Source organism: Callorhinchus milii, unplaced genomic scaffold (genome assembly GCF_018977255.1).
Source record: "Callorhinchus milii isolate IMCB2004 unplaced genomic scaffold, IMCB_Cmil_1.0 Scaffold11, whole genome shotgun sequence".
NCBI classification, from domain to species: domain Eukaryota; kingdom Metazoa; phylum Chordata; class Chondrichthyes; order Chimaeriformes; family Callorhinchidae; genus Callorhinchus; species Callorhinchus milii.
In genome coordinates, this window is record NW_024704752.1 from 11,606,801 (window position 1) to 11,631,926 (window position 25,126).

The following is a 25,126-nucleotide window of genomic DNA, read 5'->3' on the forward strand; positions in this document are numbered from 1 at the left end:
CTCCCTCTCATTAGCTGTGTTGCAGTGAGCAGCGAATCCTTTTGACCCACTGGCCTCCATGTAGATTCACCCAATTAAACACTCATTTAATTAATGAAACAAGGCTGCTGGTTGGGTGCACAGAGGCCTACAGGCATGGTGCTTTTCACGTGATGCCACTAGATAGCAACACTGCCAACCAATTCACAGCGCAGAAGAGACACCTGTGCTCTGACTTGTACTGAAGTCTTCACTATTCACTGCTGATTTCAAATCATATCTATTTTGATTACAGCAATGCAACTGACTGAAGGGTATCCTTAATATTTTTGATTTGTTTCGTCCTACTCCTCATCCTCTCCTGAGGGCACTGATTCAGGCCACGGGTACAATCACCTTCTAGTCCTCTCTCAACAGTCCTGGTCTTCATCTGGTATCTATACATTTATACTGGATTATGATAAAGAGAGAGAGAGGAGGGAGGATATGGAGGGAAAGAGGAGAGAAGACAATGCTGATTTTATCCATATCTAATTTTAGCAGAAACTTGATTTGATTTGCAGTTCGTTTTGAATTGGAGCATTTCTATCAGAGCCCATTTCAATGCTGACTTATGAAAGCCAATGAGATGCAGATTGGTTTCACTGCACATGCTGACTCATTACTGATCACACACGTCCTGTCCACTGCTGGTTATTTTAATTTTCTGTTTTTAATCAAGCAATCCCTTTTACCAAAACAATTATATCAAGAAATAAATTGGCTCATAAAGAAGACCTTAAACATGCACTAAACTGGCTGCCAGATGGAACAGTGAGATGCAGGGGAGGAACACTGCCATCAGCAGTCTTTACACACACTTTAAAAGGCATCCAATGAAGATGTAGCACATGTACACAGATGCCATGAATCGCTCAGTCACCAAGACAATTTTCTCCATTTGTCTGGGACCATTTTGCATCAAAACATCAAAGTGGAATATGTTTTGTATTCATGTTACATCAGCAACTGGCTGAACTAAGAGTCAGTATTTGCATGAGGTAAAGACTTTGTAGCTTGGGCGTCTTTAGGAGACTAAGTGCTAATTTGATGAACAGTGACGACGTTTCTTTCATGAAATAAATAGGATCTGGCTCTGAATCCTACTTGTTTGTTATTTTCTTTGATCAAACGTTCTTCCATTTTTTGCCTCGCTCACTCTCTGCATTGACTTGCTCACCTCAATGACAAAGACAAACTGGATGCACAGCCACTCTGCTACAATAATGAGGCTGCTTTCACCTTCACTGTCTTCCCCATCACCATCCATTGCAAACACATCTCGTGAAGTCATCTTCTCACAACATATTACATTTAAAGCTACTTTTGTTCCTCTTATCTTTGCAATCCTAACTACTATGAAGCTGGACAAAAATAAACAGCAATCTTTCAAATTCTATCAACTCACTTTCATCAAAGGAAATCAAAATCGAAACCAGTCATGTTGGTTAACCTATTCCCCAATTATTCAGCACAGTGACAGCCACAGACGGCCAGACAACACAAGAGAAAATCTTTCAGTCACTGAAAGGATGGGGGAGGAATGTTAAATGGGATCCATGTCAGTCTGACATGGATCCCAATCCTGGTATCTCATTAGTGGAAAATGACCCCCTCTGTTCTGAGCAGAGGCCACTGTAAGTGGGATGAACTTAACAGTTCTCCTGCACTAACAGCAACCACACATCCATACATACATCACTGGTAAGTTTCTTTCTAAAACTTAATAATGAATTGCCCTTTTGAAATCTCTTCAGCATAGACTGATGCTTTGCTTCCTCTCTATTTCTATGTATTTTTTAAACATCCAGTTCACAGAAAGGTTAAATATTTTCTCTCCTTTCTCACAAAATGCACATAGCCACCACATACATCACTTTACATCGTATCCTTTGAGACGTTTGAGACGCCTCGATAATGTGATCAAGTGCTATATCAAATGCAAGATTTACTGTTATAAAATCAATCCTCCAATTGAAAGGATTTTTTTTTGCAAGTAATACTGTTTATAAGAGTAATATTCTTGAATAGAATTAGTGTCAAGGTGTTGGTTCCATACTGATTCGATAACCAACAGTATATGCATAAGCAAGCAACTCATGTTAAACAGGTACCATTTTGAACTGGTGTTTGCCATATAACTGAGCCGTCAATGCTGTCACCTGCCTCTGTAAGCACCATTATTGTTTATGGCCAACTTTTCCTTGTGTGCAAGAACATCAACATTGTGCTTTCTAGCTTAAAGCTCATTTCCCTTTTCATATGTGATGGTTACTCTGATATATTTTTTCGAAAAAGAAAAAGTTAAATTCCTTCATCCATAAAACTTTAGGTGGTTAGGACAGTAACAGAAGTAGGACTATTAATGCAGCTAATTCTTATCGATGATCATACAGAGAAAGACAATGAACATTGTAAGCAGAGGTTTACTATTGTGCGCAAAGTTTTGAACACGCGATCCTGTCAGATGGAATGACACTAGAAAGACATTCAACACAAAACCTTATTTTGGCAGGAGTTAAGAACTTCCGTTAACATGTTTGCTGCCTGAGCAAGTTCAATGGCACTGCAGACAAGATAAAGCTCAGGAAATTTTGGTGTATGCTCCTGCTATTATTGTTCTTTAGTGTAGTTAGAAACACGGGGAATTGTGTGCAGCATTAAACATTAAAGTTAACAAAAGCCACTCCACTCCCTGCTGACATGCTCCATACACATCTAGGTGCACAAATGGGTTTCTGCTAATGCTTTACCAAAACAAGAGATTTTGATGACAGAAAGGCATATATCAAGTTCGTTTATCACCATCACCACTCCCGCTTCACTTCTACCATAAACCAGATGGATGACTGAGATATTCTAAAAGAGTGAAAATAAAAGTCACAATGCGATCATCTCGAACACTTTTACCTAATTCGATTAATGATGAAGAAAAAAAAGTATATGATTCATGACACATTTATAAGAGCAGCGTGCTAGTTGTCCTGGTCTTCACTTCAAAGCCCTCCATGGTCTTGCTCCTCCCTACCTCTGTGACCTCCTAACCCCCCATCAACTTGTCCGCTCCCTCTGCTCAGTGGGCTTTGGCATGCTCCACATACCCCACCAGGCATGCCCCACCATTGGTGGGCAGCCCTTCAGCCTCTCTACTCCCACCCTCTGGAACTCCATCCTACAGTCCCTCTGCCTTGCCTTCTTCCTTACCTCCTTCAAGACCCGTCACAAGTCCCTCCTTTTTGATCATGCCTTCAGGCACCTTCCTTCCCCCCCTCCCCTCCTGATTCCAACCACCACCTTGGGTGCGTATCCCTGACTGTCCAGGGCCTTGGGACGGCCTCCTGATGTGAGAGGCGCTATACAAATGTAATTTGTTGTTGTTTTTCCAGAAGTGCCAGGGAGGGAAAGGGAAAGGAAGCCAGTAAAGAAACCCAAAATAAGGCCATTCTGAAGCACTTGCTGGAAGTCACTGACTGAGGTTGGAAGTAGATTACCTGGTGACCATCTCGGTAGAGGGAAGGATGGAATGGGAGGATGACATTTTTTTTGACTATGAACGAATATAAGAATAGTTGGAATGAAAACACACAGTTAGCTCATTAACCTTGCTCCTCCCCAGAATACACAAAGCCTCCATCATATCACAGACTCCACCTTACTTACAATCTGACAGAAGAAAGCTCTCCAAAGTATATTCCCTATTCCCTAAAGGGGATCTGCCATAATTCCTTCATCCCACATCACCACTATTTAAATATGGCCTCTATCCCCACTGAGAACATTTCTCCTTGCCCGAGCAGCTCAGAAATTGTGTGCTGTAGGCTGAAGTATTTGTTTATTGTAGCCTGCACCCATCCCTAAAACCTGTTCTCAAAGCACATCCATGCCTTTTTTGAAGTGATAGTTTGATGCAACATCAATTGCCTTTGTTGAGAGTTCAATATATTCCTTACTCTGTGACGGAAATAATGTTTTGTCATTTCTAATCCGGCTCGAGTCTACTTAATTTCACACCTATGCCATTAAAACAAAAAAAAGTTCATGGCGAGTACATGTGTGTGTTAACTGCTCTACTAAACAGATTTTTGATGACTGCATGAAATCTGCATTTGAAATGAGACAGCAAAACACACAAGGGGAATCATCGTTATAAAGTGCGATGGCCCTGCTCTGGGAATGAGCTGATTACTGAACAGCTGGAGGAGGTTCTACAGAACCAGTTAATCGGTGAGGGCAGGGTAGCCAAGAGACTGCAAAGATTTCCCTGCCTCGTAGAGCTGTACTTCAGCATACGGAGTAGTGATAGATTCAGATCCCACTGTCTCTTCAGCAGCTGGCTGAGACTTTCTGTCGTTGTGAAATATAACGTAGGGAAATAGAATAATTCTTTAATTACAGGTGAAACATAAAATATTGCAAATACGACAACTCTCAGTTACACCTTTGCCATTTTTTGAAAGCAAAGATTGAATTGCGGCAGTCAGGAAAAGATTAATTTAGGTTTACAGGATTGGAAAGGAATGTACCATAGTGTGCATACTCTTAACTCAATATTTGTAATATATAAAGGTTACCTGTTGTGATGAAGAGGTCAGTGCTGAGGAGAAAATGGATATTTCCACCGCTTACCTTTCTGCACTCACTGGTGGCTTTCTACATCACTGAGTCAGATACATCATGAAGACCCCTCTATTCCTGCCCAAGGATACAAGCTCACCCTAATCTCAGAAGGTCAGATGCTGCTGTCAATTCCGTTTGCCCCATCAAACATCCCTGTGGCCTCTATCAATAATAAGTACAACCTGGCACTTTTCGTTTGGTTTTGTACTGTGGACCCCGGTCACTCGGAATTGGGTAGAATCAATCCAAGCTCATTTACTTAGGACCCTCCAGCCAATAGAGAGAGGGTACTTTTCTCTCATAAAGTCTGAGCTGCATTCAAACGGAGGTCGCTGGGTGATAGAATCATGTTCTATCACAAAACAATCTTTAAGTCATTTTGTTATAAGTCAATATTAAGAGCTCTCTCTGTGGTCTCAATTATACCTCATCTTCCACTCATCTCTTCACCTTTTTGAGAGGGTGGAGAAAAGAGAATATTTTTCTTCATCTTCCATTCCTTCTCTCAACCTTCCATTTCCCCTCTCAATTTCAATCTAAGAGAACATTGTGTCTTTTCAGCAAACTCCTGGAAATATCCTGAGGACATGAATAGAGATGCGCAGGGAAGAGCTGTTGCCTGACAGTATATTGCCACTATTTATTATAGTAGGCAAAACACCAATAAAACACATAACAATCCACAATCGGTTGTGATTGATACTTATCCATACAGCCAGCCATCTGCCATGGAGTACTCTGGAATCTCTATCGATGCAACCAGCTGCCTCGGACAACTTTAGAAACTCTTTCAACAGGTTCTACCATTTGCAAAGCAAATCAACCAATTTTAGGCCCTAATTTTAGGTTAGGATCAGGGAGGGTAGGAGGGTGGCTGAAGGCGCGGTCGAAGAAGAGGGTCTTGAGATGTGCCTTGAAAGAGGCAAGGGAGGAAACGAGACAAATGGAATGTGGAATAAGCAGTGAGCTCTGAATAATGTACATGTTATAATTTCCCTCTGTAGATTATGCATACATACAGATTTAGAATATCCCCCAACTGTTTCCTGAGGAATCTAACCTCATCCTGCCAATGATTTCAAATATATGTATCATCTCAGGACTCAGAACGTGGTCTTAATTTTCCTCTCATGGTTTGTGACACTATGAAGCCTCTCAGTGAGATTATCCACTTGTAATCCCTCTGGCTATGCATTGCTCTTCATGCTATTTTCTTCGACTAGAATACCCCAGAAACACACAAATAAATACAGCACGTCCGTGCTGGGAGTATTGGTTCCGACAAGCCAGCCATTGAAACAGGAAATTAAACTCCTAATCGGATTTCATTTGGCTGTCTATTCAAACAGACATTAAGTCCTGAACATAAAGTTGAGTTTTTTTATACATATATATACACTTATATACTGTGTATACAAAATATTATCTTCACAGCTGTTAATTTATGAATGGTTAATTAGTATTTCAATAAAAATTTAAATCAACTTACAAATGAAATTATTTTAAATAGATATTGAAATCCTCCCCACTTCTTAAACCCAATAATGCTTCTCAAGCACTGATCCACAATTAATGCAAGCTTTATTCAAAGATAATGAATCAGACGTTTTAATTAGCTGCACTAATGGTTTCATCATGCTCTTTATCTGGCAGATAAGTCTTAGCACTCAAATGTAATGAGTGATTACACACCCCAAGTCAAGTGACTTTAAAATGTTAAGAGACAGAAGGCTCAGTTTTAATTATTGTGCATTTAAACCACTCAAGGGCGCAGTAATATATTAGGGTGCAAAACTGAGATACCGGGAAATCTAGCTTATCCTCCCAAATTATGAAAGGGTTAAGTAACTCTATCCTCCCTTTTACACCATAACAACAAGATGTACTAAGGGAATAGTGCAATATTTCATAAGAAGCCCCTGTACAGCTCACAATAGAGACTCGAGGGACAAACGTGCTTCTTGCTGCAGGAAGGACAACTTTGATGTGTTGCTTTCATTTCACAATGTGAGAAAAAAATATGTTCTGGGGTGCAGGTAATTGACGCCTCCATAGCCTATTAATAAAAGAACATTCCGCCTACTCAATAAAAAAGCTACAATTTTGCAAATCAATAATTTCATTACAACATTTTCAAAAGAATGGCCTATAAAACATTAACGCAAGACCTCCAGGAGATTTCCCAAGAATGGTGTCAACCCCTTGTTGAAGGCAGGATTAGTGCTAATGCAGAAATGTTGATGAGCTACCAAATCAACGTGACTCTATTTGCACAAAGGTACACTAATTAGGGCACACTTAGTAGCAACCAATGCTGGCAATACTCTCCGAAAGAAAATATCCTGGCCACAGGTATCTAACAGAATTTTTCTTAAAATTCTCCATTACCACTCCTAATACTTGCAGCCACTTTATTGCCTCTGTCTGCTCTTATTCAGCAGATAAACTGATTGGAGATTTGTGATCCTTGAAATTCAGTACAATTCCAAAGAACAGAAAAAAACATCAAAACTAACCACTCAGTCCATAAAACCCATTTGAACAACAACAACTTACATTTATATAGCACTGTTCACACAAGATGGCCTCCCGGAGCGCGTTTCCTCAACAGACGATCTACAAACCACACTATCTTGGCCTTCATCCAACCCATTTGATTTCCTGTTGAAAGGTCTGCAAAGTGTTCCTCACCTCCTCAAAAGATAGTTTGAGTAAAGCTACAGGATACTTATTCAACCTTATACCTGGATTATTATTTGCTGTCTTGGTTGCCTGCTTGGCAGAAGTCCAAACAAGGAACATGAGCAAACTATAATGCATTAGTAAAACCAGGAATGAAGTACTGTACGCTGTTCTAACATCACTATTGTTTGTTTTCAAATTTTACTGAAATTTGTACTCAGTGTGAATGTAATAGTCATTAGAATACGGCTTTCCCAATCTGGGCACTGAGGGCAAAACATTCATCTTGCCTTGGCCCCGATGGCCATTTAGTGTCAGCATTTAAGATCAAACAGAATTGTGGAAATTCATTAATTGGAGTCTGGATCTTCTCTTACGAAAGGCGGAAAAACAGCTCACAAATTAAGACCAAATTTCAGAATCTCCTACAATCGTAAATTAAGACAAAATTATCTTCTGGGCTATCACTCAATGTAATTTGTGGGCTTCAGTGTCCCCATCAAGCACTGCCAAGGCCAGGTACATTTAGATGTAAAGTGAGGCTCCCTTACTCTGCCTCCAGCAATAAATATACCTCGACAACAACCTGGTGTTACTCTGGTAATAATAATAATAATCCTTGCATTTGATACAGCGCTTTTCATGTCTTCTAGACGTCCCAAAGCGCTTCACAGAATATACTGTAAAGTGAATTGACTGTATATTTGTGGGCGAACACGGCAGCCAATTGCGCACAGCAATGTCCCACAAACAGTCATGGATTGAAAATGACCAATTTATTATTATTTTGTTTTTTTGAAGGGATTATTGGAGAGTACCATGGAATAGAAACCCATACAACGACAACAGCAACAAATTATACTTGCATAGCGCCCTTCACGTCGGAAAGATGTCCCAGGGCACTGAACAATCAGGGTTTGGATACTACCAAGCATAACATCTCCCATTAGAACACACCTATGAGAAACTGGATAGAGACTGCCCAAACCCAATCCACATAAGACCTTTTCAGCCAATCGCAAAGGATTCTTAACTTAGACCTCAGAAGTGAAAGGTTAATGTACCATGAGGAAAACCGGGCAGGTTAGATTCTGTGAGGCAATTTTCTCTGTGCATTTATTTGAACAATATATGTGGAAAAAAAGTACATTATTCCACAAATAGACTAAACATATGTGTGAAAATACACTGACAGATACCAGCTCCTTAAAAATCAAAAGCAAAAAATAACAGGTCAACCAGCTCCTATTGCACAATTCCAGTTTTCCCTATTTTCATTTCAGAATGCAGTAGTCAGTTTCTCTTTAAAATCATGTTGCTGTATTTCAGTAAATGTATTCTATTCTATTGATGACGAAGGTTTTCTGGATGAACTAAAGGAGGTGGCCAAGGTATGCTGTGATTTGCGCACACCCACACGACATTCATTCCTCTTTCCTCTGCTGCGCTGAATCCCTCTAAGTGTCAGCCCTGAACAGCTCCATTTTCAGAGAGACATTGTTTGCTCAAGAACACCTTGAAATGCTATTGAACCATGCAATAAATCACAGAGACAGTTTCTCACATGGCCCATCAAGGCTTCCCTTATTTTCCAAGAGCATTAAAAAAATTAATTCACGCCAACATTTTACACTTTCTTTGCCAATATAGGTCGTGCATTCGGTTCAAAAGAAAACGAAAAAATAAGCATGCAATCTAAGAAGCTATTGTGGCTTTAAAATAAATTAATTGATGATCAATCTTCAGGAGAGGAGTTCAAAGAACAATACGGTCCAAAATAAAATTGTTCTCAACCCTACCTCAGGATAATGTTAGCCACAAGACATCAAACTGCAGCAATGCCATTGTATTGCACATGCACAAAGACAGAAATGTTCCAGTTACCCGGGTGGCATTGCTCCTTTAAACACTGCACGTTTTGCTGTGATTTAACTAACTTTGGATGAACAGAAAAGCGATAATTAAAGAGTGATTATTTTGAAAGCTTCTCTCTCTCTTTCTCTCTCTGAGTAATCAACATTAATAAAATACTCAGTCGAGCAGAAAAGGTGTTTTTTTTCTATAACAGGCCATCATGCTTCAATGTATTCACTTGAAGAACAGCAGCTGTCTGGGTGTTCCTCTTTAAATCTGGAAGAACAAATATGCAATTACCCTTCCTCTTCCAACCCCTATAATGACACCCTACAACACGATGAAATACTAAATTACCGACTCTAATGTACATTGTTGTAGTCAACAAATGCTGCAGCACCCTCTGTTCATTTGTGTTTCCTAGACAACCAGTGGAAGCAGTCTGCTCTTTCACACCACTACTAATAGCCCAGACAAAGGGAGGCTGACATTTATCAGGCACCAATATGTATTTACACCCTGCTACCTTTAAATCACCCTCCAACAACACAAAACAAACTTAGTCATTAAAGAACAATTAGACATAAAGATCGACCAATTACTGCAACAGAACATATTCCACTGATAAAGTGCAACACACTGCAAAACATAGGAATGCTAATTATCAACATTATTCCAAACCTGTCTCTAAAACAGATGTGAGTTTATACCTCTAATGGGTTCAATTTCATATTTTTCCTCCATTTTACACCCAATTGGATTTTTCATGCCTTCCTTTTTTTTTCTGCCATGCGACTGACGTCCCTTCGCTGAAAACTGCTCTCAGGGCTTTGCTGGTTGTCCCAGAGTTAACAAGCATTCACTAAAAAAGTGTGCAAGAGGATTTTTTCCTCGAGTCCTTCGTTCTATCTGAGGATGCGTTCCTCATTTTCTATATGGGAGCCTACATGGCAAGACTTGTAATGTTTACTCTCTTATAGTGTTGGAGCGGGGGGTGCTGCATTGTCCAAAGTGCCATTATTTGTACTATAACACTATTAGATAAGAGAAAGGAATTTCTTCTGGTGGCCTGTCCAACAATTCTCTAGATAAACTACTCATTCACCTCATGGCTATTTCTTTAAATCTTTAAAACGAAACAGCAGCAGCTCAAACAGTAACACTAAGCCATGTCTCACCGATGTCTGTAGCACAAACAGGTTTTTTTTGAAAAAAATCTGGTTTTAGAATCAAGAGTCCTTTGGACACCCACTTTATTTCACGACTTATCCTTCATTTATGCTTTTATCTTTTAATGCTTTTATCTCTTAATGGATTTTCGCTTAATCCTGTCCCAATCCTTGCTTTACATTAAACTGTTCCTCTTGTTTTCTGTGAATTCTTTATAACCAGCAGGCTTTGCAAAGTAGCTGTACCTTTGCCAAGAAATCTGTGAAAGATCTGTATTTACACCAATAATGAACAGTGGGTGCTGTCATGTTTTGACAAAATCATATTCTGTGACAAGTGGCTAAATGGTCATTTCTACGGCTGTGGAATTGAAGAATGGTGTCTGAGCATATTGTCTTTAAACTCAGGAAGCGGGATAGCTGCAATTTCCATAGATCTGATTTTTCTGAGGTTAGTCAGTCAGCTCCCACTGTTCATTTGTCTAGAAGATTCATTTAAGGAATGATGTAGTATAACATGTGTAAATTTACTCTTTATATTTTGCCTTTTGTTTACTGGTCAATCTAACAAACATGCTGGATAAATGAAGATATGTGGATTTGAATCCAAACTACGCTGAGGACATGAAGCTCTCTTCTCCCTTGTGGTTTTCAACTGGAAATTACAGTCGATAAATAGCACTTTCAGTTCAAAGTAACCTTTGTGTTTAATATAGTAGATGTAAACCGTATTCTCCTGCACTAGGAGTTTCATGATGTCAGTGATAGGAGCAACTGCCCAAATCCTACACCAGCTCCATTGACTGTAATAGGATTTGGTTGAATTCATCATAACAAATGGTAAAAGTCTGACTGTATGTCAATGCTGGATGAGGATAGAATACGGTTCAGCTATGATGCCCTTTAAGGTTGAGCAGCCTTGTTCAGCTGGGTTTATCTAACTAAATATGAGTCAGGAGGGAGAGAAAATTGGTGGGTGGAAAAAATAAATTGAAAGAAATAATAACACTAGAGTTAACCTGCTACACTCAGAATAAACACAAAACCTTGCTGAATTTCTGAAAAACAGATTGTCTCGCTTCAAGCAGTCACACATATTTCTTGTTCTTTTGTTCTGATCTCTTAATAAATTACATTAAAAAATGTGTAAAAAAAAAAGTAAAAGTCTTGAAGACGTAATATGGCACTATATCAAATGCAAGGATTATAATTATTATTTATTTTAGTAACTTGCAACCTTGATACTTCTTCTTAGAGGAACAGCATTTGGGGGAGTTTCCAGATTGGCTCCATTCCTGGAACAGTGAGAAAGTCTGCACTGAGATTCACCTTTCAAAACCACCAGATCGATGAGCAGTGGAAGAAGTTCAGACTACAGCTTTGCCATCTGCTGCAGTGGTCTATGGGACCACTGTTTTTCCCAAGGTTAAAATCACTCTTACATACAATTTCAATGAGGTGTATTATCAGCACAAGACATTTTAACTAGGGTAAGTATAGCTTCCAGAATCAGTTATAATCTCAGCCCTGAGTCAGGTAACAATACCGGGTGTAAAATAGATTTAGTGAATACATATGGTGGACCATTCTTAAAGGAAATCTGCTTTTACGATGAAATCTTTCCATTACAAAATGCAAAACATTCAAAGAGCCAGACTGGCTTTTGCTTACGTTACATTAATTGATGGCTCATCACTTTCAGGATATTGCCTTTCTTTTAAAAAAATCAGATGCAATATGTATGTAATAACAATAATCCTTACATTTGATATAGCACCTTATCGCATTGGTGAGATGTCTCAAAGTGCCTCACAAAATATACTGTAAAGTGAATTGACTATATTTTATCAAAGCAGCCAAATACACACAGCAGTGACCCTCAAACAACAACAACAAAATTACAGCCGTGGATTGAGTGACCAAATTATTATTATTATTTTTTTTCGAATTAATTATTACCCCTGGAAAAGCGATTTGCCATTCAACTAACAACTGGGTTCCAACTTACTGCTAGGTAAACAGAGACGTGTGGAGTAAAGAAACTTGCCCAATGTTTCGCCCTGCTCTTGGGAATCGAACCCAGGTCCTTTCGTTTGCAAGGCGAGTGCTTTAACCACTAAGCTACAGGACTAATCACCTTCTAAATCAGAGTCATATTTCTTATAGGTTTCTGATTATCTTAAAATATGAATTGTTTGAGTTACTTCCAATGAGAAGAGCACAAACAGAACTATCCCCCTCACCCCCACCACCACACACTTTCTGTTGGAAAGTTTTCTGGTGACTGAACAGTTTAAATTACAGCAAGTTAAACCAAGACACCAAAACACTAAGTGCTTAAGACTAACAGAAAGAAAGATTATCTGATTTACTTTCTTTTCTTAGATATTTGTTTTCATAGATATTCGTGTTTCACCCTTTATAATCCCCTCCCCCTACTATATGCTCCCAAGTATCTATTATACCCAAAGCAGTAATCTGTAGAATTCTGATAATACTAATCCTTGATGTTGATATTGTGCCTGCTTTGTTGGAACCATCTCAGACCACTTCACAAGTAATTGCTGTCAAGTGTGGTGACTGTGTATTTGTAGGCATTTGAGACAGCCAACAATATCCCACAAATGCCACAAGGTGAGTCACCTTTTTATCTGGAGAATTGTTGGCCAGGAAATCGGGAGGTTTGACAGCAGCAACAACAATGCAGTTATTTCCCAGTATTTCACCGAGTTTCTAAGTATAGCACACTAAATGTATCGTAGATTGTAATTCAAATAGTTAAAAGCAGGACTCAGCAATGGGATGGGTGATATTGGTCCAATCGACAGTTCAAATGAAAAAGTAAAAGTTAACCCTGCCATTTTACCCTGTTGTCTTGACATTATATTGAGAAACCATTTAAAAGCCCAAATTGCTAAGGTGTAGAGTATAATGGAGAATCAGCACTCTAGGCTTCTGATTTGTAGCATTTTCAACAGATAGGAGCTTGTGACGATAAAACAGTTAGGAAAATGAACAACTACAGTTTAATAGCCTTTTTGCAAATGCAGCAATTAAATGTGACTAAAGGAATTATGTTTGGCATTTGGCGTGAAATGACTGCTTTAAAAGCAAATGTCAAATGCACCTGTACATTTCTGACATCAGAAGAAAAGGCTGCAATAATTTTGTATAAAATTACAGAACTTCTCTAGTTCTCATGTGATAACCCTATTTGAACTGAAAGTATAGAAGCTTTCCTCTTGTTTCAGATTGCTTCTCCTTTGACTCCTAAGGTTTGCTCAGGTACAATTCATTCATCCATCCCTAGGGGATTTATTTTTCAGGCCATTGAGCCCATCTAGAATCTCTGCCATGCTACTATCAAACATCTGGCGATTACACCCAATCTCTGTATGCAAGTACACTAAATAGACTTACAAAGGAATTTTCAATCGTGTCATCCCCTTTTGAAAAAAACACGATAACACCCAAGAGTACCTGAGCCCATTATATTTATATGCAGACATTTTCCACTTGAAGTAGAGATCTGTCATTCCTGACGCTCGGCTTATGCTTACTCTGTGATCACACAAATAATTCAAAGCACATCAGAACAAGATTGCAGACCGGCACCATCTTCAAATGGGACAACAACTTGCATTTATATAGTGCCCTTCGCGTGGGGAGGCGGTTCACAGCACTTGACAGTGGCGGAGTATTGCCCTATACTTCTGTATTACAGGAACCCCCAGTCTTGTGGTAAACAATACAAGAGAAACAATGCCTGCACATCACAGCATCCTCCTCCACCGCCTACTCTCCATGCAGGTTTTTTGAATTTTCTTTCCTTCAAAAGAAACCAAAATACTCAAAATTTTACAACAGAAATAGTATAAATAAAACATTACATCTGAGTGGGAAGCAGCACGTTTTTGCCTGGTGAGATTAACGATGCAGTACATCAGCATTTCAAGTGGATCTGCCATCCTTTGAGGTGTGCTGATGCTACGGAATCGTCCATTTATCACTGTGAAGGAAGAATCCACAGCATTGGTGGTGACGCACAAAACAAATGACCTGCGCGATTGCTTGCAAACGCACTAGTTTCCGAGGCGCCAACCAAGACTTTAGTTTCTGAGTGCTGATCTTCCCAGCTCTTGCACTGACAGGTCCAGTCCATCTGTAGCCAGAAATCATGGTGGCCAACTCTGCTGAAACAACAGTGTGAACCATTTATTCCATCATTTCGGGTGCAGCTGCCTCCACAGATAATAATATAACAATAATACTTTGGTATTTGGCATAACGCTTTAACATAACATGTTTATAGCATAGCAGGAGTAGGCCATTCGGCCCTTCGAGCCTGCCCCGCCATTCAATCATGGCTGATCTTCCAATCTAACTCCAGCTAATAACATGACCCTGCCTTATCCCCATATCCCTTAATCAAGTACTCGATGCGTCTCAAAGCGATTCACAGGATATACTGTAAAATGATTGACTGTATTTTGTGGGCAAAACACGGCAGCCAATTGCGTACAGTGGTGTCCCACAAACAGTCGTGGCGGTAAGCATGTTTGAGACAACAATCCAGTTTCTATTTATTCCGATTTGGTGGTAGGGGAGGAAATGAGTGCGCTGACAATTGATCTGAAATATTCACAATTTGCTGGCTCCTGATCCAGAAGATAATTCTTATATATTTCAAATATATTTTATGTTTCACTGTGAAACATCAGATACCCGCTGTCTGAATCCAATAAATATTGCGCTATTCAACACATAAGGTGCCTCAGGCAATTTACCGGTTAACCAGTGGCTCCTCTGAATTCTATGCAACAATGCAAACTGGTTATAAATCCTGTGCCTGATGAACTGTCAGCCTTTACCATAGAAGGACTAAAGGTTAGCGTTTGATATGCTAACTGAACCACTGAAACCTTCCATTTAATTGCCTTTGTCTGCCTGTCACTCCTGTAAGGGCTCGCACCCGTTCAGATTTCTTTAGAATAACCAGTAGGGCTAATTGTAGATGCCTGGAAAAGACAGGCAAGTTTATGGTTCGAAGTATGCACATTTCGACAATTAATTTGCCGGCACCTTCTGTAGAAACGGATATAAATTAGGCTGCTGTCATATTCCATGCACTTCATTCAGCTAATAAATGTTGGTGGAATGATATCCATTACCTGCAATCTATTAAAAAATATCTTCTGATTAATTGTGACTCAGAGTTGATTATAAATCACTGCAGACCTTGTAACACCAGGAATTCTTACTCGGTTAATTATATTCAGGCAAGATTCAAATCTCAACCCAACTAGCACAGCCTTATGGTTAAATAGCTACGTTTTGTTGGGGTTAAAAAGAGTAAAAACACATTTTCAATATGCTTATACTGTTTTGTGCGCTGTGAGAAAAAACAGTGGGTATATTGTTGTCCAGAATACAATGAGTGGCCCGATTGTACATTTCTGCAACCGTCAGCCACCACTAGGCGGCAATATGATTAAAATAAGCAATAAGCTTGAAAAAGGTATAAAATATTTTATTGTTTGTGAAGAGCAGCCAAGCAGAGAAAGTTATTGAGAAGCGTAACCGAAAGTCAGTGTGAAGTTTCACTTGCAAACTGTTAGGAGAAATAGAACACTTAAGACAAAATTTTCCTCTTGAAATGTTTTAAATCTTCTGTTACCAACAACAACACACATTTATATGGTGCCCTTCACGCTGGATGGCATTTCAGAGCGCTTAGTGAACTACTGAAGCTTTAAAGCACTGAAAGTGAAAAATTCATTTGGCTTATCAAGCCACCCGAGGGGAGGTGACCATAGGGACAGTCGAAGAGGAAGGTCTTCAGGCGTGATCTAAAAATGGGGAAGGAGGGGCAAAGAGGAGGAATTGAGGCAGGGAGTTCCATTCTACCCGATTGTTAATAGATTACGTAAATAAGGCACATTTGTGAACCAATAAATTAACTAAACAAGTTGCAGATATACAGGAAATGGAAATGAGCCCTTTCTTACCTGCGATGTAAAGCACTGTTAAGTAAATATCTTGTTAAACCTGTAAAATCACACTCATTTGATGCAACAACAACAACAACAAGATTGCATTTATAGAGCGCCTTTCACGTCAGGAGGACGTCCCAAGTCGCTGGACAGTTGGGTCGGGACCCGAGCATTGGGGGGGAAATGGTTAGGGTGAGGGGAGGGAAGGGAGGGAGCGAGGAGGGGGTAGAGAGTCGAGAGGGGAGGTGAAGGCACGGTTGAAGAGAAAGGTCTTGAGACCGGCCTTGAAGGAGCAAAGGGAGGAAACAAGGTGAAGGCAGTGGGGGATGGAGTTCCAGAGCCTGGGGGCTGAGAGGCTGAAAGCCCGGCCACTGATGGTAGGGCGGTTAGGGTGGGGGATGTGGAGCAGACCGGAGCCAGAGGAACGGAGGGTACGGGCAGGTAAGTAGGGGGATAGTAAGTCGGAGAGGTAGGAGGGAGCAATGCCGTGAATGGCCTTGTAGGTGAGGATGAGGATCTTGAATTTGAATGCAAGTTTCACGCAGTATCTGTAGAAATCCCGCTGAAAAAGGATGTCCAGTTCTACTCATTTTCGTCTCGTTAACGGTCTGATCTTGACATTTTTTTATTTCACTGCAGAATTTAAAATCAGATCTGCACGTAGAATGGTGCAACGTTAACTGATTTTTTTAAAAAAATTCTTGTAATGTGCTCACTAAAAACACAAAGAGCAGTCACTACTTTGCTCCATGAGGCACTCTGTGTAATCAACTGCGATTTATCCACCTCACGTCAGGTTTGAATTATGTGTCTGCCTGGTGCTAAAATTGCCCCCATCTGGTCACTATCAGCAAACATCTCGCTGCGTGACCTGACTGAGGTAAGAAATTACCTCACCCGAGTGCCAGCTGTGTGCCGAGCAGTGATCACAAGAAACTGCCACCTCCCAAATTTGCATAAAACATGCGGACACAGCTATCTATTTCTTCAGGAAAAACCCCGTAGCAGTGCAGGTTTCTCCACTCCGTAAGCCACGGCAGTATTTAGGGAATTTTAAATTGCAGAAAGTGTTGTTCTTTAAAATGGGACGGTAAACCAAATTCCATTTCTTCTTCTTTTGGTCCTTCGGGTGGACGTATTTCGTCCATAAAATAAATTGTCAATTCACTTTACAGTACATTGTGTGAAGCACTTTGAGACGTCGCAACAAAGTGATAAGGCCCTATCTCAAATGCAAGTACTATTATTTTTATTATTAAATATACACTGACAGCACTTGGAAAAAGAGCAGGAAGTTCTCCAAAATTAACCAAGGTTATTTATCTTATTTCTATTATTCGGACATTGCTAGCATCTATTATGCTTACAGCCACTACACGTTAGAGTGACTTGTGTGAAGTATTTTGGTAATTCTTGAAGAGATGTTTCTATGTCAAATGTAAAGTTTATTATATTGTGACAAACAAAGAACACCAAAGAAATTGTGTTGTTGAACTTTAGTATTGTAGTACCAGAAAACATGTGTTTTCCTCTCAGCAAAAAAAAAATTAAACCTGGAATTAAACCTGGAATTTTGCTGGGCTGCTATACCAGGAATATCAAGGTCAAGTGATTCAGAAGTAAAGATTCTGAATTTCATGCTGAATAGAGTTTTACCAATTGAGCATCATTCTATGACATATTAAGCATTAAAAAGTGCCTGCATGACATTTGGATTGTTTCAGTTTTCAACCATGGGTGAAGAGATTATACAGCTCAAATAACTGGTGCACAAAGGCAAATCTAAGGATTATTTGGAAAAATAACAGAGGGATTACAAGACAGTGATCTCATCGAGAGGTTCAGATTCATTTAAAAGCCTCAACAAAACCATGAGATGAAATTGTGGAGATTGCTATCTAAAAATCACTATTCTGTGCCAGTGATTTTTTTATTGGATTGCATAGCGTTTTAGAATTTCATGGAGAATATTATTATTTTTTTCTGTCAGGGAGATAGGTGCCAGTGATTGTTTTATTGGATTGGACAGCGTTTTAAAATTTTATGGAGAATTTTTATTTAGTTTTTTCTGGCAGGGAGGTAGGTGTTTCGGTGGTTAGTAACTGCCTGGATTCGCCTTACTATTGATAACTAATGACGATTCCACTAAATCACACGCATTCACTGTAAGTTTGCCAAGTGAAAATCTGCAGGTGAACAGACTTCACGCTGGAGGATAAGTCTTATGGGGGCTACATTTCCTTCAGTACATCACCCAAATGACCAAGGCCGTGTGACAGCCAGACTAAATGGGTTCCTGCTCTTGATAGCTATCCTGTAATCCTTGCTGGAAAGTACTTATATAGGGATGGGTTTGGTTGCAATGCCCAAAAGGTAAACATTCGGCCAACACTCACCGTCTTCTACTTTTTCCATTGAGACCACCTTCCCCACAAGTTCTATAGCTGGTGCTGCGGCTCCTAGTAAGGGAAAATGTATCTGCCTATATGCCGAGGCTTGAATTCCTCAGGTCTTTTCTGAATGATTCAGTCCACAAATGACAATCAGTGGGTAACAGTAACCTTTAGCTAGTACCTAACTAAACCAGTGTGGTTCACTTAAACCCAAGCTTCCAAACTCTCACATTAGGAATGCCCAAACATTCAGGTCTCAAGTCCCTGACCACGAGTTCCTGCCCATGGCTTTGACTGAGTAACCTTTCTGCATTTTTTTTAATTCAGCTTATGTTAGTTACAAACAAATACACCACTCAAAGCTTGAAGTGAAGACACTGTCAGTCCGAAACTCTACTCCAGGAGGAGAAGATGTGCAGCATAATGTACCTAGAGTTTGAGAGAAATGAGAGAAACAGAAAAGTCTGGAAATCACAGGGGATAGTGATGTCTAAAACACTGATGAAAGAAGGATTAAGAGTGAGCCATCAAAGCGAAGCGGTGGTAGCTATTGGTTAACAGCTGTTCTCTTGCGAGACATGAAGAAAATGTCTGTGAGGAATTGAAAGAAGACAAATGGCCCTTGGAAGGGTATGGAGAATATCAAGGCTAAGTGATTCAGGCATTGCACTATGGGAGGATTGTGTACTCTGAGGCTGTGCTGAAGTTAATAAACGTAGAGTGGAATCATCAGCAAAAGAGATATAGGGTTGGATGATGAGTGGAAGAGGTCACTGATGTGAAGAACAAAATTGGAAGGAGAACAAACCTCTGGGGAATGTCTGAGTTGATGGAAAAGAATCAGTGAAAGAACCATCAACCAGATCACATATGGAGTGTTTTAAGAGCAGTCGAGATTAGTATGTTAATGTTAGGAATGCTTACTGGAGCATGTTTTCTCAGTTGAGGTAATGGTCAGAAAGCTGTGAGCCCAATGAGGTTTTCAAAAGACAGCAAAACATCATGTTGATTTTATATTTGAAAAGCCACCGCAAGTCGCTTATTTTCCACTGGTAGTTTTCCTTGAGATTAACAAAAAATGTAGGTAGTTCGAGCTCATCATTTATCAACATGCTGTCTGCTTGTCAAACTGGGCTGAATTTATGTCAAAGCATCCAGTTTGAGGAAAGGTCCCAGTGCAAATTGCATCTGGCACTAAGTGCAAACCATGTCTGAATGAGCATTCCTTGCCTTCCAAGTCAGTCCAGTGGAACAGTTAACACTCGGCTTCACAAAGCAAACCATGGCAGGGATCTCTGGGGACCACACATCATGCAACACCCCACTGAATACCACAGCCAATCACACAGCAGCACTCAAGCATAGCCTCAGCCGATATGGCTTTCTGTAATATAAATAACCATCGTCATCAACATTGTTTTTTTTACAAAAGTGGCCATGTTTGCAAACTACAGAGTTTTCTTTAAAAATGAACAAGAATAAAAACCAAAAGGATTCCCAAGAAATATTTTGGTATTTCAGTTGTAACAAAGGTTAAATGTCTAAATTTGCTACTGGGAAAACAATCCCGAAAATAATAAATGAGCACGTTTCTATATTATATTCCAGCTTCTGAATGGGCCAAAAACTGAGATAAGCGTCTGCCGTGGCTTTCTGTTTCTTCCAGTCTTCCTTGACCGCCCTCATTGATATGATTAACCACTCTACTCTTCTCAGAAGTTTGCCCCCAAACAAACAATTGGCAGAATGCCTTTACCCTTCCTATTCTGCTTCTTCTCTCCTACTCCCATCCTTACCTCACAACATGTTGAAATTATTCCTTACACGTATATTTCTATACAAACAAACAAGTCATCAGAGAAATTCTCATCCCTGTTTATACATATGACAACCTTAAAGTTTGCCTTTTAACAACAATTACTGTAGTTTCACTGCATTGTGACAGGCATTCGTCATCCAGGATAGCACAATGAATATCTGATTATTTAAAAAAATATATAATTCAGGGTAAAGAAAAAACCCAATAATAATTTGGTCACTAAATCCACAACTGCTTGTAGGACATTGCTGTGCACAATTGGCTGCCGCGTTTCGCCCATAAATACACAGTCAATTCACTTTACAGTATATTCTGTGAAGCGTTTTGAGACGTCTCGAAGACGTGAAAAGCGCTCTATCAAATGCAAGGATTATTATTATTATAAAGAAGTAGTTCAGATGTGAATGAATGGGACATGGAGAAAGGGTTGCACACTTAGTTTTAATTAGTGAAAACTAAAACATCTTCGTTCTTCCCCCCCCTTAAAAAAGAAAATCAATCTAGGGAATTCTTGCCAAGTGTGTAGGAAGCTGTCTAGAAGAAAGAATGCACCTTCAGCCAATCTCTAAACAAGCAACATACTCAGCTAAACAATCATGAATAATGAATGACAAGTCTTCAGGGACAGGCAGGCCCTGAAACAGAGTAAGCCAAGCAGCATAACTGGAATAAAGTACTTCACCATATCACAGCAGAGGGAGAGATACATTTTTAAAGAATTATTCCTGGAATACCACTTATGAGCTTAACACACAACAGCCTGCGTGTTGCCCACACAGCAGACTTCTCCAGTCTTGAACACAAGACTGATATCTCAGTCCAGTCTTCAGGGATCCATCACCATGGCGCTGATGCACCTTTTCCACTGCATCAGTGAGATCATTAATGCTGTGCCAGTGTTTTTTTTTTAAAAATTAGTTTACCACAAGGTCAATCAAAATGGCTGTCAGTGAATGTGTGTACCTGACAGAGAAAAACATTAACATTCTCCAGAGCTCTGAGCTGCAAATATTAACAAGGCCATTAGTATTCCATGCAGAAGTCTGCCACAAGAAGTTTCTTGTTCCATCTGTGGGTTTAAAATATAAATTCAAACGGTCTTCAGGCCAGGAGTGTTTCTTTCTCTCCACATCACCAAATCCTTCATGCAGAAAAGCAGAGAGGAAGATATCTGAAATAGAATGAGATTAGCAATTGTGTATAACTTCTCAAAATGGCAAACACAATGATCTTCTTAGGATGCCAACATACATAATTCTGTGCTTGACAATGCCGTTTCTGGCAAACCGTAATAAGATTTTCTCTTTCACTTTGATAAAGAATTACTATTAAATGACTGAGACTGTTCAGCGAAGATGTGATTAATATGTCTACCAGTATCTGAAATTTATAGAATTAGATAATATGCCTAGTATGTTGTCTTCGAATAGGAGATTTTGTAAAATTTTCACAAACACTAGTAGATTATAAAAGGCTAAATACTGCAGATGCGGGAAATCTGAAATAAAAACAAGAGTCGTTGGGAACACTCAGCAGATCAGGCAGCATCTATGGAGAAAGGAAAGTGAGTTAACGTTTCAAGGTCATTGACCTGAAATGTTAACCCACTGGTAGATTATTATTAGATTTCACTGTTAATTCACATGGTCATTGTGCAATAGGAACTATGCCAGTACAGGCACATTGTTCTTTACTACAGACAGGCATCTCCCAAGTGTTGGTGATGGATTATTTTAGGAATAAGGAACAAAAGTGCTTTATATTTGATGCACCTATCTTCAGCCAGGTGCTGGAGTACTTCTGTTGGTTTGGGTGTACTCTTGCCAGTCTGTAAATAATTACCAACTATAAATCCCAATTTAGTGCTTCAAGTATTCAATCATAGTCCATTTGCAGCCACCCAAAATGGTGAACAGAGCAGTAGATGGTTATTTGTTGAAACTTCCCACTACTGAAGTATAATTAACTAAGTAGCAAGTTTGGATAATTAAACATGTGATTTCCAAGAGAGTGGGATTGAATAGATACTACTTTACTGGCAACTGCATTACTCAAAGCCAGTCCTTGCTGACCATAAACAAATGGATGATTGTAAACTCCTGGAATTCTCAGTTGACCTATAAAGGAGTTCTTGAAATTTATCACTAGACAGGGCAGACATGTACATTTTAGTATGCATGTCTGGAATGAGCAATTTATTCTTTATATTCCAATGTGGACTGGCTTCGTATGTATAACATCATCAACCTTCCAGGTGTAATACCTATAAGGCTAGGGTTCTAATCGGAAACAATTGTTTGTGTTTAATTTATGATTAAGTTGAATTTTAATGTTTGGGATTTTTCATTCTCCAACATCAGAATGTAGAACATTAGCTATACAATAACTGTTATAATTGTCAGATCTTTATCTACTAGAGTCAACAGATAGTTCAGAAATATGCAATGTGATCCGAAAGACCAGTGAATCATACATTGCATTTGCAGCCCCCATTAAAGTCTTTTTTATTATCCTGAGACCTCTGAGAGATCTTTCCATTTTTGATTGTGCGCTGAGTTCACTTTATTGCTGTTCACCAGCTGCTGGAGGCAGAATATAAATGCACAATGAATATGTCTTGTTGTATCCAAGAGCCCTATTCACAGCCTTTATAAATTTTAGATACCTTAGCATGCCTAGAGATTCAATATATCTTACAAAAAAAGAACTGCCATAATTCTATTAACGCAGAGTGTCCTTGATTATACCTAAATTAATTTTTCTGTATCTTCCAGAATTGAGGAAGTGTTTGAATGACAGTAGTCACCCAAAGAGTCTATAAATGCAGTGGTTTTCTAGTGTAGCCCTGTTGACAAATGAATCCCCAAAGACTGTTCTGTTCTGTTGCAAAATTGTAATAAATTGTCCTGATGATTTAAACATATTCCGATTGTAAAAAATATCCCTCAGTGTGATGCTACGCAGGCCAATACATTCCTAGGTTGTCACAATCCAAATAATGTCCTATATTACATTTCCAAAGAGGAATAGCCTATCACAGCCCATATGAGTTATCAGTTACCTTCAGTTTCAAGTTGTGATTACAACATCTAGATTAAACCAAAACCTAGACTATTGCTTCCTGGGGACACACCGATGGCACTGTCAGCAGCTTTCATTCTCCTTCTCATTCTGCAGGTAGATTGGGGGGTTGTTGAGCCCCCTCTAGCCCCAGCAACCTGGCACCTATGTATTTTTTAAAAAAGATCATGAACCATTTTCATATGGTGCTCGGAGCAGGGGGCACTTGGAATTATCCTGATTTCCCGAATACTCAGTCCACCCCTGTCTATATCCCACCACAAATGTCAACCAAGGCCGGCTGGAGGGAAGAGAGCCAGTTGGTATTTACTGCTCGAGTTACAGCAACAAAAGTGGGAACTTAAACTGTTATTTTGCCTAAGCCTCCGGTGATGTTACATCACTGTTGTTTTAATGGGGGCGATTAATCAAATTCCTGTCAGTGTTGTATGTCTATATGTTATGATGGTAGATGGTTCACAAGGAGTGCTAAGTACAGTAGTTGTAAAATTGATACCAGACAATCTAATGGAGAAGAATGCATCCTCATTCCCTAGTGCTCTTGCACTGACTTGGATTATTGGGAACAATTTTCAGGTTGTCACAATCCGAATAAAGTATTACAGATCCAAAGAGGAATACAAAAGTTAAACACTACTAAGCAAGTCTTCAGTTCAAGTTTGGAGCTTTCTGCCTTTCGTGGAAAACACTGACTGCACAACCTGCAAGTCTGCACTGCTGCTCAGAGATAGGAAAGAGAAACTTTGCCTACAAAGCTACCCTGACTGTACTGTCTGCTATTTGCCCTTGGCTGGTCTTACGTTTTCCCATTATTTCTGTGTTTGCTTAGTAATGGATTTTACTTGGAAGGAAGGAAGCAGAAATCAAATAAGGCAGAGTACAAGCTCCTTCTATTGGTTTTCAAGTCAGAAATTTCAATAAAACACACTGAAATGCAGACTTTGTATCCAGTTAACACAATATGCAATTTACTAATATTTTACTAGGATTTATGTTGTACATAATCTGCTGCCCCTCGGGAATCCCATTTAAAACAAAACATGGCTAAAACCATAATTGCACCTGCTTTTTGTGCAGCAGTCACTATAAACCGTTTCCAAGTAGTTTCTACAATTAATTTAGTTCCCAGTCTGACTTTTACATTAACTGTAGAGGTCATTGATGACTTGATGAAGCTCTGAAAATCCTGGCAAATGGCATGCATTGAAGCCCACTCCTTCAAATGTTTTTCAAGGGATGGCTGACGCAGTGGGTCAGCACACTATCCTTTCAAATCCACTATATACTGCTGGGATGAAAACCTTCCCCTTCTGTTGAATGTTAATGGCTCCATTTGAAATCAGTATGTAGTAGAGACAACCAAACTCCATTTGTAGAAGTCAATAATAAGTCACTAACTGGTAATATTGAACTTTTCTTGGTGTCGCCCCGATGTGGACAAAGGCACAAGTATTTAAATGCATAATAAAGCACAAGATAGATAAAGATTATGTGGCCTGT

At 39.5% G+C, this 25,126-nt stretch overlaps 1 protein-coding gene across 4 annotated transcripts in view; it reads right to left on the reverse strand.

Moving 5' to 3' along the window:
• rab6ba (RAB6B, member RAS oncogene family a) overlaps nucleotides 1-25,126 on the reverse strand; it is a 115,011-nt gene that overhangs the window by 53,686 nt on the left and 36,199 nt on the right. The window lies entirely within an intron of this gene.